Source organism: Hemicordylus capensis, chromosome 1 (genome assembly GCF_027244095.1).
Source record: "Hemicordylus capensis ecotype Gifberg chromosome 1, rHemCap1.1.pri, whole genome shotgun sequence".
Lineage (NCBI taxonomy): Eukaryota > Metazoa > Chordata > Lepidosauria > Squamata > Cordylidae > Hemicordylus > Hemicordylus capensis.
In genome coordinates this window covers 45,477,205-45,493,314 of record NC_069657.1, presented here as the reverse complement: position 1 = coordinate 45,493,314, position 16,110 = coordinate 45,477,205, and the positions used below count along the sequence as shown (strand labels likewise).

Below are 16,110 nucleotides of genomic sequence, written 5' to 3'. Positions count from 1 at the left end.
TCCTGACACTGACACAGAAATTTCCCTCCTTTGTTAACGGAACTGCTCCCGGGGCTTGGCAGGACCCCAGGCAACGTTTTAGGCTTGGGGGGGGGGAATTAGCTCTCTTAAATGGAGCAGTCCACCTTCAAAATTAATTTGTTCAAAGCTTTGGTTGTGGGGGGGAAATGAATGGAGAGGTTAAATTTCAAAATAAAATGAGGTTTATTGAAGGGTTTAGGGGTACAGGAAGAGAAGAATCATGGTTATTAAGCAATAATATTCAACTGATATAGACTAGCAAGAAGCACACGTTACAGAGACTAAGTTACAGCTCACAAGGAGTTAATTTGGCTTGAGTTTTCGAATTAGGTTCACTCAAGGCTGGCTAGAGAGAAACAAACAGATTTGGATTTTTGGAGAGATGAGGAGAAAGGTAAGTAGGGTTTAAAGGATATGGGTTATATATTACCTCACTCCTTCCAAGAGAAATGTGTCGAAACCTTGCAGCTCAGTCTTTACCGAGAGGCTTCTCTTTTCCGGGGCAGGAAATAAAAAAATGGGACCTTGCAGCCATGAGTGCTGGGCAGGCCAGGTTAGGAAAAGCTGGTGTCGAGGTGTAGGTCAAGGCAGGTCAAGATGGAAGTGCCAATGCCAAGATGTGGGGAAAGGTATGGTGAATCCGAGGTACACATAAGGCACTGGTGACCCAGAAGACACACTGAGGCTGTTCTGACAATCAGCTGGAATCGGGCTAGGGAAGCCTAGCCCGATTTCGACGGATCATGGGAGTCACCGGGCTCGCAGGTGAGCCCGGTGGCTCCCAGGCGGTTAACCCACCTAAGTACCTCTCCCCTTAAACCGGGTTTGCGGAGCGAGCGACCCAGAAACTCATGAGTAGACCCCCGGATGTGAGGCGAAAAGCCGCCACCCGGCTCCGGGGGTCTCTCCTGTATTCCCTACACACTCGTGCAGGGCATACTGGCGGTTATGGGGGCTGTGCGACCCACAAATTCCCCAGCCCCCACCGGCTCCATCACGGAGCCAGCAGTCATGTGGGCGGCCAATCCAGCCGCCCAGGGCTCCTGCCATGCTCATCTGTGGGGAGAGCAGGCTTAGCCCGCTCTCCCCGCAAATCCGGCCAAAGCGGGTCTCAAGGATCGTGAGACCCGCCTCACTGATTGATGGTGTCTTCACCAGTTATGGGCAAATTCTTGCCTGAGGGTGTTGTGCTAAACACACCTTACAAAGGCAGACAAAAGGGATGAAGTACAGGATGTGCCATTGTGCTATTCAAAAGAGTTAACTTCTTCTTGGAAAAAAGTGAGTTTCTTCTTTGTCAAAGGCTAGGGAAGGTCTGAAAAGACCCCTGTGGGGAGAGGCCAAATGAACATATAAAAGTTTATCACTTGTGTATGTCAGAATATCTGTAACTAAAATGTAAACAAACAAACTTCCAGCGCCTTGAGCTAGCAAAAGGAGATGACCTGTTACTTTCTTATCACTCCTTCCTGAGGAGGAGCTATCTTGACTTAATTCGCTGTGCCAACATAGGGAGAATACTTGGCTTATTCTTTAAAGAATAGCTCTTGATTAAATCACATCTACTTTAGCTTCCCACTTGTTGAGTAATCAGGGGGCAGCTGCATGGGGACGCCCTTCTGCAGTCTTGTGTTTTGAATTTGACCCAAGAGTTCCATCTCCCAAACTGGTTACCAAAGTGGCATGTTCTTTGAGTTGGCTACAAGCGAAACAAAATGGAGATCTCATGGTCCTGTGAGTTCCTGGGTGCCAACAGTGGTAACAACAGGCTTTTAGTTACGAATATAGAGGGGTGCTCCTTGGCGGTGGGGGGGGGCTCCCAAACAGGCTCTACAGGTAATTGTGATACAATGATCTTGCGCAAGAGGATCTTTCCCTATCACATCACTACAGTGGCTGTTTCAGATGTTGTAATAATTCCTTCTTGGCTGTGCTCTCTTTCCTGCTCAAGTTTATTGCAATTATCTGTTTTATTATTTACGATTTTTATATACCACTTCTAGAAAAAGTTCTGGAAGTGGCTTACATGGCCAAAGAGAAGATGGTTCACTGTCCCAAAAGGACCAATAAACACAAGGAAGGATAGTGTAGTGATGATGAGGGTGGCCCCAGGATAAGAGTTGGGGCAGGCCTTGTTGCTGCTGCCACTGCCACTGCTGCCACTCACTCACTTACTCACCTACCTACTCATCACTGGCCCACCGCTCATGCTCCACCTGGCCACTCATTCTGCTTCCCAAGTCATGTCATGGTTTAGTGACATTGTGAGCTGTCATCATGACATTTTAGACCACATCATGGCCGACCAAGTGAAGCAAGTCAGCGGCAGTGGGGATGTGTAGGTGACCCACAAGGCCAGTAGGGGTCATGCCTGGCAGCAGAAGGGGGCAATGGGATCCATTGACAGTTGCTTTTTTAATGTGTCTTTTGTTTTTGTTTTTTATTTTCTTTGTGGACAACTGTATTTTTAACTGAGGTTTGGAGTGTTAATGACACAGTTTCTTCCTCCCTGCCCAAAATGAGCTAGGAATGCCCCTGCTGCCACTGCCTGGCTTGATGGCATAGTCTGAGAGTGCTTGTGGGTCGCCATTGCTACCTTGGCAGCATAGCCTGAGAATGCTGAGCACCCACCGGCTGATTGATGTGTATGTGTGTGTGTCATATATATAGTCCTTAGCCTCAAGCAGCAACATGTTTTCGATTGCACCTGCAACTAGTATCTGGAAGGTCTGCTTTACAGGGGATTTTCTAGATCCCAACATCAAAATTGTCACAATGCTTCTCTGCTTCTTCTCTGTTCCTTCTTCTCATCAGCCCATTCATTCTCTTCACTTCTTCCTACTCCTCATTTACACACCCTCTCTCCTCCTCACTCTGCTTCCACTCTCTTATTCCCCTGTTCTCTCTTGGCCTTATGGCTGCCTTCATCTGAAGGCCAGGTAAAGCTAGATAATTTTCCCAATCATGATTCTCGGCTTCAGGAAGTGGAAGTGAAGATTTGGGATCTGTTGCCTAGTGACAGCCCCACGTGATAGGAACATAGTAAGCTGCCTTATACAGAGTCAGACCATCGGTCCATTTAGCTCAGTATTGTTTACACAGACTGGCAGTGGCTTCTCCAAGGTTTCAGGCAGGAGTCTTTCCCAGACCTGCCTGGAGATGTCAGGGACTGAACCTTCTGCATGCCAAGCAGATGCTCTAACACTGATCCACAGCCCCACCCCCAGTTATCAAAACTGCCCCTCTGCATTAAAGGCATGGCGGGGGGATGGAAATGCTCAATACTGTACCAGTTGGTCAAAGTATCAACCAAACTGACCATAAGGCTTCTGACTAACCTGGGAGGAGGAGTAGTTTACAGGGTGGTCTCCAAATGGTTTGTTTGCGTGCTCATGGCTACAGGCTCTGTGACGCTCTGCACCACTTGCCAAGTAAGCCCTGCCCCGGGAGCACTGGGCGAGCCAATGCCAAGGGCTCCTCAGTGTTGCATGATCCTTAAAAGGGGCTGGGGCAAACAAGCCGCGCCGCCCAGTCGGGCCGGCAAGCAGCTGGAGTTTAAGCAACCATCCAACATGTATTCTGTTTTCGTCTCTTCCCCCCTTTCAAAAAATCAAGGCTTCTTGATTGAGTATCTTCATTTCAAACACTGGAAGCAGCAGCAATGGGGCAAGAGGGGGAATGGGATCGGTAAACCACAGAATGTGGGCTCAAATTACATTCTGTCAGTTGCTCTCCCTTGCTATAGGGTATGTTTTTGGGGGACTGCAATGGACGTACATATGATTACATGTATTCTTTGATGTAAAATACTTATAGGAAAAGCAAGACCAACCAGAATGTCTAAGGGACAGGAGAGCTGGGCTGGCATCCATTGCACCTTGGGCTTTTTACCCCATGATCATGCAAATGAGGTTGCTTTGTGTTCATACTTTTGAGATAGTGATAAAGTGGGTAAGAACGCGCGGATAGATATAATGTGTAGTTTGAAATATATAATTTTGTTGTATGAACCAGCTGGGTTTGCTTAAAGTATGAAAACACTTTTATTGCTAGCACATGTTTTTGCGCATGTGTAATGAGGACATTTAAGGGAAGAAATCATTGTGGAATTGTCCTTTTCAGGTGGTAGAATTATACTCTGGAGGGTTGCACAATAGATTTCGGCTCCATTGGCTGAGGGAGATTATAGGGCAGTAAAGTGATCTGCTATTCACAGAAAGATGTCATGATGTTCAAAGTACACAAACCCTTTGTTTTCAAAAATAAACTTTATTTCAGGCAAACAGCTTTCCACGCCAGCTGCAATATTTAAAAGCAACCGAGAGGGAGAGAGAAATGTACAAGAGAAGAGCAATATAGGTATCTCTTGCAGGCACAAAAAGAACAACTAATCTGAATATGCATTTTTCTCTCGTTATTCTTGCATAGGGTTGGAGACATGTGGTGTAGGTGGCGGGGGGGGGGAGCATGATCAAGAAATTAAGTGGTGCCTTCTAGCAGTTATTGGGTTTCCTAAGTTCATTATAGCAGATGGAGGTATAGAAGAGAACTGTCAGCAGCCCATCATTGTAGATAGGGGTGTCCCAGCCCTGGGGTGCTCTTGGATTCATTCTTCAGGTTTTTTTCTCTCTCTTTGGGATGCATCCTTGAAAGAAGTGAGATTGGTTTAGTTTGACTGCTCCGTATGCCCTCTGCAGGGGTGGTGGGCCGATTAAGATGGTCCGCCCCCGGAGGCTTATGGATCCGCTTGGATTCCAGACGGCCCTCGGGGAGTTTCCAGTGTCCAGAGCTGGTGACCATGTCGACGCCTTGGTTGATCTCTGGAATGGAGAGGTGGCCCGGGCTGTTGACACGGTTGCCCCCAAGCGCCCTCTCCGGCTTAGTGGAGCCCGTTCCGCTCCTTGGTTTTCCTCGGAGCTTAGGGCGATGAAGCAACTCGGACGACGGCTGGAGCGACGCTGGAGGAAGAGTCGTCACGAATCCGATCGAACACGGGCTAGAACCCATTTTAGGGACTACGCCGTGGCGGTGGGGGCGGCGAAGAAACGTTTTTTCTCCGCCTCCATTGCGTCTGCTCAGTGCAGGCAAACAGAGCTGTTTCGTGTGGTGAAAACATTGCTCCACACATCCCCCCGGACAATGGGGGAGGAGCCATCTACAGCTCTTTGTGATCGGTTTGCCTGTCATTTTGCAGATAAAGTCGCTTGCATCCGTGCTGACCTGGACTCCAGAGTTTTGGCAGTTCCGGCAGACGTGCCTTTGGTACCATCTGGTCCCGTTGTGTTGGATTCTTTTCGGTTGGTGCGGCCTGAGGATGTGGACAAGATCCTGGGCAGTGTGCGGGCGACTTCGTGCGCTCTTGACCCTTGCCCTTCATGGCTAATAAAAGCTGCCAGGGAGGGGACAGGTAGATGGCTGGAGGTGATGGGTAATGCTTCATTAAGGGAGGGCAGGATGCCATCGTGCCTTAAGGAGGTGGTGGTAAGACCTTTATTAAAAAAGCCCTCCCTTGATCCCTCCAGCCTGGACAACTATAGACCTGTGTCTAACCTGCCCTTTTGGGGCAAGGTGATGGAGCGTGTGGTGGCGTCCCAGCTGCAGAGGGTCTTGGATGATACGGATTATCTGGACCCTTTTCAATCTGGCTTCCGCCCCGGGTATGGGACTGAGACTGCCTTGGTCGCTCTAGTGGATGACCTACGCCGGGAACTAGACAGGGGGAGTGCGTCCCTGTTGGTTCTGCTGGACCTCTCGGCGGCGTTCGATACCATCGACCATGGTATCCTTCTGGGCCGCCTCTCGAGTATGGGAATCAGAGGCACTGCGTTGCAGTGGTTCCGGTCCTTTCTTGAGGGGAGGGTCCAGAAGGTGGTGCTGGGGGACTACTGCTCGGCCCCGTGGCCGTTGGCCTGTGGGGTCCCGCAGGGTTCGGTCTTGTCCCCCATGCTGTTTAACATCTACATGAAGCCGCTGGGAGAGGTCATCCGGGGATTTGGACTGAGTTGTCAGCAATATGCGGATGACACTCAGCTCTATCTCTCCTTGTCATCTGATCCTAGGGAGGCGGTGGATGTCCTGAACCGGGGACTGGAGGCCGTGATGGGTTGGATGTGGGCTAACAAACTGAAATTGAATCCGGATAAGACGGAGGTGCTGTTGGTCAGTAGGAGAGCCAATCGGGATGTGGAGATTTTACCAGTTCTGGGTGGGGTTGCACTCCCCTTGAAGGAACAAGTACGCAGCTTGGGGGTACTACTGGACCCGGCTCTGCTTTTGGAAGCTCAGGTGGAGGCGGTGGCCAGGGGTGCCTTTGCACGGCTTCGGCTGGTGCGCCAGCTGCGTCCCTTTCTCGAGAAGGCAGATCTGGCCACAGTTACCCACGCCTTAGTCACGTCGCGGCTGGATTACTGTAACGCGCTCTACGTGGGGCTGCCCTTGAAGAATATCCGGAAACTGCAGCTAGTGCAAAACGCGGCAGCGAGGGTGTTATCCAGAGCTGCCCGTTGGGAACATATCACCCCCATTTTGAAAGAACTGCACTGGCTACCGGTTCGTTTCCGGGTCCAATTCAAGGTGCTGGTTTTGACCTTTAAAGCCCTAAACGGTTTGGGCCCAGGGTATTTGAGGGACCGCCTGCTCCCAAGGGTTGCTGCCCGCTTGACGAGGACATCTGAGGGGGCCCTGCTCCGGGTGCCGACAATGAGAGAGGCCCGGCTGTCGTGCACTCGGGACAGGGCCTTCTCTGTTGCTGCCCCCAGACTCTGGAATGCTCTCCCAGTGGTCATTCGCTCCTCGGACTCCATCATGGCTTTTAGAAAGCTTGTAAAGACTTGGCTTTTTACCCAGGCTTTTACATAATCGTTTTTACTGCTGCTTCTGGGTGTTTTTATTTCTTGTATTGTTTTATGCCTGTTTTTATATGTTTTTATACTCTTAGCATGTTGTTTTTATTGTGTTTTTATTGTATGTTTTTAACTTTTGTAAACCGCCTTGGGGCTATATTTTAACGAAAGGCGGTATAAAAATGCAAAAATAAATAAATAAAATAAATAAATTGTATGACCAGAGAGCACAATGCAAAGTGAAACCCTGATATGATATTATATGATATGATACGATACAATACAAAGCTGCACTTGTTCTATAGCTGTAGGAGGGTAGGGGAAAGGCTACAGCCTTGGAAGGAGGTTACTGAATAGTTTCAGAGAAGGCTTTTTTCACAGCTGAGCACACATGGAAGAGGAGGGATTTTTGCTGCTCTCCCCTGCTTGCAAAAGGCCTTTTGGATTCCAAAGATACATTCCTGAGGATCACAGTCTTCAAAGACACATTTCTGAAAGCCTAAAAGTACTTTTGGAGGGATGAGAGAGCAGTGAAAATCGCTCTCCCTGCACATGTGATTGGCTGCAGAAGAAGCCGTCTCTGTAATTACGCTGTAGCCTCCTTTCAAGAATGTAACCCTTCTCCTACCCTCCTACGGCTGCAAACATGTGGGCCTTTATTTATTTATTATTTATTTACTGCATTTCAATAAAAACATTCTGAAATATTAACATAGAACATACACATAGAAGATAAATACATAGAAAATAATAATGAGAAGAAAATGGTGCCCTGTCCTTAAAGGACTCACAATCTAAAACCAACAAAAGCCATGTGAGGTAGGCACCAGCAACAGCCGCTGGAGGAATGCTGTGTTGGGGTTGAATAGGACAGCTTCTCTCTTTCTCTCCTCCTCCTCCTCCTCCTCCTCCTCCTCCTCCTCCTCCTCCTCCTCCTCCTCCTCCTCCTCCTCCTCCTCCTCTTTTCCCTCCATATCAGCCTTCAGGACCCTTTCTAGCTAAGCACAAACTCAGGACACAAGGCTTCCAGCTGTGGTTTAACTCTTGCTCCCTAATGAGCTCCCTAATGAAGTTGCAGGTTACACAACACTGGACACTGCCAAAGTTTGTTTGCCTCCTGACCTCCACTCTCTTGCACCATGGTTACATTCAGAATTGCTTTTTGTAACTTTCCATGCTTATTGAGCAATTCTAGCTAGCCACTTAGTCATACTACTGTACAGCAAAAAGTTGAGTGGCCTGTTTTCATTTAATCACAGCAATCTTAGTAATATGTACAGAGGAAAAAACCCTATTGCATCATATCCATCAATATCTTTATTATGGTACTTGATCAGATTTCAGCATTCAAGTACAAAATTAATGTTGAATGCAGTTGATACAGTCTGTCAGATATCACAGTTATGTGTAGGTAGATGTTTGCCCAAATCAGGGACGTAACCTTACCTAAATGATAGGGGGAGCCTTCGCCATTGCTTGACAAATCTTGTATACCAAGGAACAAAATTTAGCAACACAAGAGGTAACAAATACCATCTTGACTGCAAAACAAGGGAGGGGACTTGCATTTTGGGTGGTAAATAAATAATAAAAAAAAGAAGATGAGGCGGGTCTCACGATCAGTGAGACTCACTTTTGCGGATGCTAAGCCCGCTCTCTCCGCAGAAGATCGCTGCAGGAGCCCTGGGCGGCCATATCGGCCTCCCACACGATTACCGGCTCTGTGACAGAGCCGGCGGGGGCTGGGGGGAGCGGGGGCCAATTGGCTTCCGCATGCTGGCAAGACCCCCGGAGCCGGGAGGCGGCTTTTCGCCTACCCTCCGCGGGTCTCCTCGTGAGTACTCACAATCAGAAAGCCTGGATTTGTGGAGCACTCACTCGGGGCTTTAGGGAGGGCTACTTGAGTGGGTTACCCGCTCGTAAACCACCGGGCTCGCCTAGCCTGATTTTTGTTGATTGTGAGAATGGTCCCAATATGTTACATGAAAGTCTGTTGGTTTTCCCCATTAGTTTTCTAAAAGGGGTAAAATCATCGATTTGTTACGTGGAGTGCTATACAATGTACAATGAAGTAAAATATGAGCCAAATTTTCAACTTTGTCTGATCCGCAAGAACACTTGTGCAGGTGATAGGATATATTTTTATATCTCCAATCCAACCAAGCTGATGGCAAAACATTATAACGAGCTAAGTTGAAGGCTCTCCAATGGGTTAGACATGTCATATTATAGGAACATAGGAAGCTGCCATATATAGAGTCAAGGCCATAGGTCCATCTAGCTCAGTATTGTCTACACCAGGGCTGCTCAACTTAGCCCCCCCCAGCTATTCAGAAGAGAGTCTGACCATCTGAAGTTTCCCCATTAACTTGGGTAACCATTTATAGTGGGTCTGATCCTCCAGAACTAGAGGGGCCAATCCACTTGGTTGAAATGTTAGCTTTAGCCAGTACTTGAGGACTGCCAAACAAACTCTGGTCTCCACCTTATTCACCCCTGCCTCCAGCCTTAAGGCTAAGTTCAATGCATCTTTTGGTTCTGGGGGTCGGGGTGCAGGGAAGCACCGCTGCGTGTTGCCCCACTCCCGGGCGCTCCAATCATGCACCACACACACACACACCCCACAAGTGTGCCAGCCATGGCTGACAGGATTGCCAGAATGGGGCTAGGATTGCTCTTGCTCTCCTAACCCCATTTTGAGGGGTGCCTTCACAGGTGGGTTTGCCACCGTGATCAGGCCCGATCCTGGCAGTTCACACACACATGCAAAACAGGGCTGGACTTCCTTAGCCTGGTTTTGCATGCACATGTGAAGAGCCTCACAATTTAACACCTTATGAAAATAATTATAACTCATAATTATTTATACAAAATAAAAACTCCTATATTCAGCTATGCAAAACTTGCAATCTCAGTTACCCAGAGTCATGGTTTTGCTCTTACTGGGCAGAAAACAGCCTGTCTACACATTACTTTTAAGACACAATGCTGCCTGAAACAACCTCTGTGTGGTGCTTTACTCATGCTGCTGTTGTAGCATTGTGTGCTATTTCTTCCTGGTGTGGAACATTTTTACATCACTTTCAGACACTTCCAAGAGTGTAAATACTCCATAACATCCCACAAAGAAAAAAAGCCTGAGATGACTTGAACTACTTATTAAGATGGCTGTGTAGGTGATCAACCATGTGGGAGTTGTTTCAGCTGGCTTTTGTGTGTGATAAATAATGATTAGTGAAAGAGTGGATTTGCTCTGGGATGAGATTTGGCAACTGAATTTTGAAGGAATAGTTTTCAGCCCTATTGTGCAGTCTGTGTGAAACTGTGGGGACAGAAATGGGTCCAAAAGGCTTCTAGATAGCATTGCACTTCCGAATCATGAAGCAGGCCAAAGGGCACGACCACCTAGAGTGCATTACAGTAATCTAACCTGGGTATTGATAATATATTGATTGTTTTTTTAAAGGGGGGGGGTGCTGTACAGAAGACAGCAGCTAGGGGCCATTTTATGACTCGGTGGAGGAGAAGAATCACCTCATGTGACTGTCCATTTCTTATCTGGTTCCTTCTAGGGACTATTTTCCTGAGGCTTATTTTCTCTAAAGGCTGCTACAGCTTTAAGAACCACTGATAGCCCCAGCCAGAAACCTGTTTGTTCTGTTGTTGTTGTTGTTGTTGTTTGTTTGTTTGTTTGTTTTTGTATATTAACCACTTTTGAGAAGCCTTGGCCTTAATGTACAAATAAACGAATAATGTAAAAATGAATGAATGAATGAATAAATAAATTGTAGATGGTTGTTAAGTCATCCCTATCCAGAAGGAGATGTGGCTAGTATACCAAACAAAAGCTGATGCAAGGCATTCCTGGTCATGGATGGTATCTGAGCCTCCCCATACAAAGGCAGGTCAAAAAATGCCCCCAAACTATAAACCTGATATTTTAAGGGGATGCAGCCATACCAAAAAAAGGGGAAATATCTCTTCCATATTTAACCACCCCCCGCCCCCACAACATTTCTGTCTTGTATGGACTAAGTATTTATTAGTTCTCATCTAGCCTATTACTGTCTCCAGGTATCTGTTAAGGTTTCCACTGCCTCACCTGGAAGGAAGAAAAGGAACAGTAATAGAATAGCAATAGAACTGGCTGTCATCAGCATACTCATGACATTCCATATATATCTGAGCAACCACCCCCAATGCTTTCATGAGCTAGAAAAAAGAGCATTGGACACATGATAGAACCCTGTGGTCCCCCCCGTGAAGTGAAGGTGCAGAAGTCTCTTAGAACTACCTTCTGGAATCTACCTGCCAGGTAGAATCTGAGCCATCACAAAACAGTGCCCCCAGTTCCTAAAAGAGAGGCAATCTAGAAAGAGATCATGACCACTGAGATCAAAAGCTCCCAAGAGGTCCAGGGAATTCAACAGGGTCTCATTCTCCTATCTTCCAAGCACAGATCATGAGGGTGAACAAGGCTGTTGCCCTGCCAAAACTGGGGTGGAAACAAGAAGGAATGAGTCAGATAATCAGTGTCACCAAGGAATGCCTGGAGTTTCGTGGCCCACACCCACTCCAGTTCCCAAAAATGGAATGTGGACAACCAGATGATAGTTATTTAGCTTGTGTGGGTCCAGAGAAGGTTCTTCCAAAAGTAGCCAAACAACCATTTCTTTTTAGTCAGGGCTATTTCCTCTCTTAAAATAAAATTCAGTATTGCTTGGACCTAACTGCCAGCTTCCCTGGTGAGTCAGGATGGGGAAGGACCAGAGTTCAAATCCCCATTCATAGGAACATAGCTGCCATATACTGAGTCAGACCATAGTCCCATCTAGCTCAATATTGTCTACACAGACTGGCAGTGGCTTCTCCAAGGTTGCAGGCAGGAATCTCTCTCAGCCCTATCTTGGAGATGCCACCTCATGAAACTCACTGGGTGACTCTGGGTGAGTCACTTGTGTGTCAGCCTAACCTACCCCACACGGTTTTTGTGGGGACAAACATAAACATCTGTACACCATTCTCTGATCTCCTTAGAGGAAGAGTAGGATATAAATGAAATAAATACATAAGTATTGAGCTGAACTTCTCCAAGCACTTTAGCCTATATTCACTTTTCCTCCTCTACCATTCCCTTTCTAATATAGCCCACTATTCTGTTGTCACATCCTTCTGTATCTTTCTGGGTTATGATTTCGGAAATATGAGTTATTATATACACAAGATCATATCATCCAAACTGCAGAGATAAATGCCCTTCTCAATATAATACAGATGAGACGTGCTAACTTTGCATGCCCGATTTTCAAATTCGTAATTAGCACAGTGCTTGCTTCCTCCACTGGCAGTGTCCTCTGAATGTCATCAGTTCTCACCATACTTATTGTGCAGGCTTATCAATAACATATCACCTGTAAACACAAGAGACCGAGGAACTGTTTGTGTTCAGAGTCCCTGTGCACAGATCTGGCCCTGATTCTACCTCCATCCATCCCCATTTCTTTTTTTGAGAAACACTTGTCTGTGTAAACTTGTCTGTTAGAACTTTGTGATGATCACAGCACAGCATTCAAGCCATCCTCGAGTTTCAAAACACCTGTTGTATCTTTAGAAGAATAAAAAGTAATCTTCATCGTTTTGCTCAGCTAAGGTCAAACCATGTTACATTAGTTGCATGGAAATTTGCAGGCATGGACATTTTTCTGTACTCACAAGATCCTTGGTGTGCAATCATTAGCTGCATGAGTATTTGGTCACTTACAATTGTCTGAGAGGTGGAGGAGTGCTTGGTTCCAAGTCCCAGGACTGTTTCTTCCAGGAGCGGTGAGGTGAAGCCCAAGAGGGATAGTCAGGACCTGGAGATATAAAATGGCTCAGTTGAAGCTAGGACATTAACCTCTCAAGTTATTCCCCTGGAGCTCTCCAAGTTCCTGTAGTTCAGGCTTGCCCTCTTCTTTCCACATCACTCCTCCTAGTTCCTTGTGTGACACTGGGACAGAGTCAGAAGTGGCAGCTCACATTCTCTCTCTGTGGGTAGTGCCAGTGACTAAAATGCTCTCTACCGTGCCATCCAGAAAGAGAGTGTGCATTTATGCCATCTGCCACCTCTGCCCATTTGCTTAACCTCTGTCTTTCTTGGCTGCAGGGTGGGGAGGATTCATTTCTCCATTGGGAAACAGAAAGCAGAGGAGAGGGTGGCTGAGGAGATGGTGGAGTAAGGATTTACTAGTTGGGCTGGGCGCAGAGCAACTGCACCTCCGCTACCTGGCTGGCCCCCTTTTCTCCCCGCCCGGCCCGCTTCTTCCCCCCTCCACCTGGGGCTACTGGCTGGTGGGCTGGCTGGCCAGCCCACTTCTCCCCCCCATCCCTACAAGAACAGGTGCTACAGCAGTGACACAGACCATGTTGTGAATGGCAAAGCTGGTGTGAGGGTGGTGATGGGTGAATGGCCAAGCAGGGCTGTGAAGGGGGTGTGGTAGGCTGGTGGAGGGCTGCAGCGACCCAGCAGGTCCGGTGCACTGCAGCTCCCCACTCCCCTGCCACTGGCCCCACTTGGCAGCTCGTCTGTGGAACACGTGTCCATTCCATTATGCATCCTCCCCAACGCAGGTACACAACAACACCACTCATACCACTCCCCTTTTCTTCCTGTTCTTGCATTGTTGTACAAGAGGACCATTGTGCATAGGGATACTCTAATAGCCCAGTTCGATGTTCTCTTCTTTATTATGGTTATGTTTCCTATCCCCATACAGGTTGAGCATCCCTTATCCGGACTGCTTAGGACCAGAAGTGTTCCGGATTTCGGATTTTTCCGAATTTTGGAATATTTACATAATGAGATATCTTGGGCATGGGATCCTAGTCTAAACACGAAAGGTTACTGTATTTTATTTTTTTTAGGTTTTATTTAAAGTGTAAAGTGCTTCCTCTTTTTATTATCACTGTTACCCATAGGGGTATCAGCAGGCCTTTTTGATATTTTCGACATTACCCTGTACTGTACCTTTACAAAACAGAGCAGGTACCAACAGAATGCCAAAACAGATGCCAACAGAGCAGGCACCAAACTGATCAGGGATTGGAGGAGGGGGGCTTTCCCTTTTTCCTCTAGCGCCAAAGCGAGAACATAAAAAACATTTAAAACTTCACAATAAAAACAGAGCCACAACTGGAGAGAATTACAGACAACCCCCCTGTCATTAACAGCCTTCTGAAATAAGTAAGTTTTGACTGCATGTTTAAAAGCAGCAAAATTGAGAATCTGCAAGTGAGTGAGCTGAGGTGTTTTGTTTTTTGCTTTCATTACGGTGTGGTGTCCAGATTTTGAAGCATTCCAGATTCTGGATATCTGGATAAGGTATTCTCAACCTGTATTTCTTGAAAGCCTTTTGCTTCTACAAGTTCACTAGGCAACTTATTCCACTGACAAATTGTAGGTTGAGGAGTTACGTCTTATGTAACTCTGTCCTCCCTACTAATCTAAAACCTTTGATTCTCATGCAACTAGAATACTGCTACACACTCCATAATGAACACTTGTTCTCCTTCTTTTTCTTTCTTTTCTGGCACCTTTTTTTGTAAAATCTAGCCCACATGTCCCCTTCATCTTCTTTTTCTAACCTGCTCTTTTGGTTGTTCCTTGTGACAGCTGTTCTAGAATGTCCTATTGCTGCAGCTCTTTGCTTAATTTTCTCCAGTCATTAATTCTCACTTTGACCTTCAGTTCAATTAACACATTGCTTTGGTACTGAATGTTCAGACTCTGCTGACATTTTATTGAAATGACAAGATTACTACAGTTGTGTGTATTTCTCATCTTTCTTCCTTGCCAATTACAGTTTTAAAACCAAACACAGCTGTGTCATTTTGCAAATTCAAATCCTTGATTTGTGGTCATTCTTGCAAACCTAATTCAACTCAACCTACATTTACGCACAAGATGTGTTAGTCATTAGTCATATGGCCATGTGCTGTTTAGTATCATTATGGCAATGCACAAAATGATTTTGTAGCAGTGGCAGTGAAGCCTTTGGTACCCACTGGCTGAGCTGATATGATGCCATGGAATTTTCACAGATAGAATAGGAATTTAGGAAGCTGCCATATACTGAGTCAGACCATTGGTCTATCTGGCTCAGTATTGCCTTCACAGACTGGCAGTGGCTTCTCCAAGGTTGCAGGCAGGAATCTCTCTCAGCCCTATCTTGGAGATGCCAGGGAGGGAACTTGAAACATTCTGCTTTTCCAAGAGCAGCTCCATCCCCTGAGGGGGAAATCTTACAGTGCTCACACTTCTGGTCTCCCATTCATTATACAGGTCTAGGATAATCTTTATATTATTATCAAGACGAGCTGGTGGCAACTGCAGACAGACCTCTCCAGATGATCTCAATTATCGATGGGGTTCATGGCAAAGAAGATGAAATACACAGGGATGGAGCTGTGTAGGTTATAGGTTATAGCAGCAGCCAGTGTAGTTCTTTTAGTGTAGGAGTAATATGGTCTCTCTGAGATGACTGAGAGACCAACCTGACTGCCACATTCTGTACCAACTGCAGTTTCTGGACTACGTACAAAGGTAGCCCCACATAGAGTGCATTGTAGTAGTCAAGTCTGGAGGTTACCAGCAGATGTACCATTGTTCTGAGGTCATTTATCTCAAGAAATGGATGCAGCTGGTGCATCATCCGAAGCTGATAGAAAGCATCTCTGGCCACCACCACAACCTGGGGCAACAGGGAGAGGTTTGGATCCAGAAGCATTCCCAAATTGTGTACCTGTTCCTTCTGGGGGAGTGTGACCCCATCCATAACAAGCAGATCAAAATAGTCTCCCTAGTTCTGACCCTGCACAATAAGTATCTCTGTCTTATTTGGATTCAGTCTCAGTTTATCTCTCATCCAGCCCATCACTCCCTCCAGGAAAGCATTTAGGGAGGTTATGTCTTCTCCTGATGATGTTGACATGAAGAAATAAATGTGGATGTCATCAGAATACTGATGACATCCTGCACCAAACCTCCTGATGATCTCTCTCAGTGGTTTCATGAGGATGTCAACAAGCATTAGAGACAGTAGGGAGCCTTTGTGGACAGCATGCAAAAGTTCAGATTTTGAAAAGCAGCAGTCTCCAAGGGACACCATCTGGAATATGCCCAAGTGATAGGAGTGGAACCACTGCAAAGCAGTGACTCCCACCCCCAACCCCCTCAGATACTCCAGAAGGATACTATGGTTGATAGTAT

At 46.7% G+C, this 16,110-nt stretch overlaps 1 protein-coding gene and 1 long non-coding RNA gene across 48 annotated transcripts in view; one reads left to right on the top strand and one right to left on the bottom strand.

Annotated features, from left to right (window-relative positions):
• Positions 1–16,110, top strand: part of NRXN3 (neurexin 3) — a 1,829,497-nt gene that overhangs the window by 741,017 nt on the left and 1,072,370 nt on the right. The gene's annotated exons all lie outside the window — the stretch shown is intronic.
• The window catches only part of LOC128323001 (uncharacterized), a 76,156-nt gene that overhangs the window by 26,969 nt on the left and 33,077 nt on the right, over positions 1–16,110 (bottom strand). For both annotated transcript variants that reach the window (XR_008306140.1, XR_008306141.1), the window contains exon 3: positions 12,625–12,718. This is a non-coding gene — a long non-coding RNA (uncharacterized LOC128323001). The remainder of the gene's footprint in view (positions 1–12,624; positions 12,719–16,110) is intronic.